We start from the raw sequence: 4,341 nt of genomic DNA on the forward strand, positions 1-4,341 counted from the left end.
AAAGAGCAAACAAAAGCACTGGTAATAATATACATTTGTGGAGCTCTTTTACTTAAAGCCCTAAACCCTTTTCACTGCAATGAATTAAGTTTCACAATACTCCTGGGAAGTATGGAAAGTATTTTCCCAGTAAGAGAGTGACTGAAAATGCTCTTTAGTGACTTGCTTGTATACATATGCGTATGTATATATGTATTTAATTACAAATAGCGTGTATATACATTTATTTTTAAAAAAGTTTGAAATCTGTTGAATGCAGTTTTGGAATTTAACTATCAAGTTTATTTATCATTCAAAACACTTCATTATTTTTAACAAATAGAAATTTGGCATTTTTTCCTTTTTATACATTCCAGAATTCAAGAATTCTTACTGAGTTTGGATGGGACATTTAAATCAACGTGGTATCTTTTTCCTAGTAGATACAGCTTTATTAGATAAAAGACCTGCCTTTACTGCTGTAGTATTCTGTCTCTAGTTATGCCCGTTCTCCTCTTTACATACCAATGAAACAGGAGCAACTAACTTGTTTGTAAACAGGGGGCAGCATCAAATACAGAATATAATTCAGTTTCTCTTGCTTCTGCATTCCCAATAAAGGTGATTTAATTTCTCTGCAGAGTGACACATTAAGTCTTCTAATACTGTTCTGAATTTGAACCTAAGAGAGTATTCTAGCCTTACAAAATTGCTTTTTTACTTTGAAAAGTAAGGAGCATTTTCTTTGCTCTGAAAGTAGGTCCAGTGCCAGTCATGAGTGTTGCTATGGTAAGAATCACACTGCTCAAGCTGAGGTTAAAACCATATGTTTTAGATATTTTGGGGGCCCTAAAACTAATTAAAAGCGTAATTAAAAGCATATTTTTCTTTAACTAAATGAAATTCAAAAAATGAAAACAGATAAATTTACAAATCTTAAGGATATCTTCTTCTTCCATTTTTAGTATTCTTGGTCCTAATTCTGGTCTTAGTTACATCAGTGGAGATTTGGAGTAGCTGCGCCATCACTGCTAAAAAGTGCTCAAGAAACATTAGGATTTGAAATCCAGAAAATCACAGTGTGAATGTAATTCTTGTTACATTACAGTTAAGAGTAAAATTCCCAGTGACTTTTGTGTGCTATTACTGAGAATAAAATCATGGCAACACTCTTGACCGTGTTATTCTGAAGTCCCAATAAGTTAGAGCCCAAGCATCTGTTAGCCACTGGGCTTTTAAACATTTTTTTGCAGGACAGAAGGACAGACTGTTCCCTTTTCTCAGCCATGTGTCTTCCTCACAACGCTTGCCCTAAGAAAACTGCAGTACCAGTTATAGGCATCCATTTCTCTTGATGTCTGACTTAGTTTTCATAATTTTTTTTTTTTACTACATTTAATTAAGAATCAAATTTGGACACTCAGATTGCTGGGAAGTTCTGCTTAGCCTGCTTTTACATTTTCTCTGGCAAATAATGTTGTCTTCATTTTGCTTGTCAGATTTCTCTCTATTTTTGGATGTTTCCTGGGCAAAGATCAAACTGTACTGATGATGTGGTCAGCTCAGACAAATATGTGCAAACCACACATCCTGATATAGAAAGTCTAAAACATGATTGAGTCGCAGTCCCTAGAGAATCAACAGGTATGTTTTCATTTTTTTCAGAGTGAAGGAAAGGTTTTAAAGGTGGATGTATAGCTATAGCAGTGGCAGGTCATCAAAGAAGAGGATCGAGGTAGGCAGATGAAACTATGTTGGGAAAGCAGGTGTGACTCTGCAAGCGCATGCTTGTTTAATGCAACGTATTTACTAATTCATGTAATGCATGAATCCCCCGGTGTGCACCAAATTCTCCTTTCAGTTGCGTCTGTGCAGCTATACAAAGCCCACTGGGCTACCCAGCTGTACTTGTGGATGTAGTTCGCTCTGTTACAATACACTTCTTTGTGTCTAATGTAAATGTAAACTCATCTTTGTTGACCAATACTGGAATAAATCTGACATGAAAGATAATTTCTTCAGGGCACAGCAATTATTCACATTTCTATGTGATATAAAAAATATTCTTGCAATAAGGCAAGGACTTCACTTGGAGCAGATTACCTTTCTGTTTTTTCAGAGTGCGATTTTTTGGAGCTAATTTGAATATGTGGCTTGTAATTTGCTCACCACAGAGATGTAAATATTTGGCAGGACACCACTGGTAATGATCTATGAATGTACTCATTCAGTTTAAGAAAAAAAAAAACTTAACCCTCTCCTCACAGGAATTTTTCAGGACAGTACTATTTTTGTTTTCTCTGATACTTGGAAGAGCTAAGGGAGAATTCATCAGTTTACTCAGAAAATAGCTTCTGATCTTCATTTCCTATGCCCAAACATTTTCATGTGCTGTTCTGTGGGAACCCCATGAGTACCACCACAGTGTTGGATCAAAACCAATGTGTAGTAAATTTCTTCAGAGAACAAAAATTGTGAATGTGGATTGATAGAAATATGGAAGTAATTTACATTTTAAGCTGCTTAGATCCATTGCATGAAAAGGCCTAGAAATTCTTATGCCTTGGAGCTAAGACCAGATCAATGAAATAGAAAAGGAAAAAGCTTTTCATATGCTGCCATATGGAGACTCATGCAACACCAGCAAAGTTGTAATTAATGTGTTTCCAGGACTATGGGTGTATAGAAGCAAATTTATTTTATGACTAACATAGAGCTTTTAAAAGACTAGAATTTTAAAGGCATAGTTCAGACGTACATATCAAGAGGAAATTGTTTCACAGTAACTGAAATAAGAAAGAGTCCTGCTGACTGCAGAAGACTTATAGATCATGTAAGGTATTACTCGGAGTTATTGGTCTTTGAAAATTTACTTCCTGAGCAGGAAAGTTTTCTTTTGTTGGGTAAGCTATTGATAGCCCCCAATCCTGAGTGCTATTTATATTTTACATTCTTTTATAGTATTGCTTGTATTATGTCCTGTGTATTATTTATAGTATTACTTTGACTTCAAAGGCAGTTATGGGCACATAACAATTCATATAATTTGTAGGCCAAAGAAAATAACAATTGTTACATGGGATAGAGCAAGAAAAAGTAAGCTACTAAATAAAATCTGCCTTCAAAGGAAGATAAATAGTTTAAAAGCAGTATTTATGTGTTCCCAAAATAAACTAAATAAAATCAACATATGAAAAGCGTTCAGACCCTTTAGATGGGCATATGTTTAAATACCAACAATGTATTTTTTGAGTGAAATAACAGGGTGGGGTCTGATATTCGCTTCTGGTACACTCATACTCTTGTTTACACCTTAGCATTGAGAAGAGACTACTTGGGGAGACCTCAGTGGGAATTTAAAACATTTATTGCACTTGGATTCAATTCTCAAATATCAAAATGTGATGTCCACAACTATGTGCCTGCAAAACTGCATGAAAATTGCATAATTTTCCTCTGCAACTCCTTTTTTAATATTAACAGCCTCTTCTGGGAGAGTTAAGGCCAACTGAAAATTTGCCTGTATTGTATAAAGCATATCACTTTCAAAAAGCACTAGTTGCTCAGTATTGAAACTGAAAGCATACACACATCCTTTTTCATTAAAATTCTAATACTGGTCTGAGATCCTGCTTATTATTCTGGAATTTTAAAATTTTGTATGGTATGTAAAAGATGCAATATACTACTTCAATTTACTGTAGCATGTGCATGCATATGAAATGGCATGGTAGCATTTATTACAGTTTTAAGGGTGACCTAATAGGCACTTCCCTGCAACCCCGTTGTTAGTCTTTAGTTTCATTAACTGATAACACCAAATTTATATGTAACACCTCCTAGATTTGAAAGCATTCCAGAAGGCTAAAACATTGCATCCTTTAGTATTTTTGCTGTAATTCATACAGAGATTAAAATACCTCCTTCAAGAGAAACTAGCAATCTGAGTGGTGCATACCCAAACTGAGGTAGCCTTCAATGAAGCTGATTTGACAAAGTTCCTATCAGCCACACCTTGAACAATAGCTGAATGTCCATCCAGCCAAGATTCCTAAAAGCTGTTGAAAATCTTGACTTAAGTGACTTTTAAGAAGCATACGGCAAATCAGTGGAACCAAGATGTGTTCTAATCTGATTTCCACAGCTGTTGGTTAATTGTAACAGCTAGTCTAAGCTTCTGCAAGTGAATTCTTTGCATGCCAGTCCAGTGTTCTTGCTGTAGAACCATAAAAGCTGTTTACTTAAACAGTGAATATAAAAACGTTCATGATGGTCTTTCACTCACAAGCCATTTGCTCTAGACTCTTCTCAGAAGTGTCTACTTGTTTTGGCAAGCCTTAAAACTCCCTGTAACTTAGCCTA

This window comes from Struthio camelus, chromosome Z (genome assembly GCF_040807025.1).
Source record: "Struthio camelus isolate bStrCam1 chromosome Z, bStrCam1.hap1, whole genome shotgun sequence".
NCBI classification, from domain to species: Eukaryota; Metazoa; Chordata; class Aves; order Struthioniformes; family Struthionidae; genus Struthio; species Struthio camelus.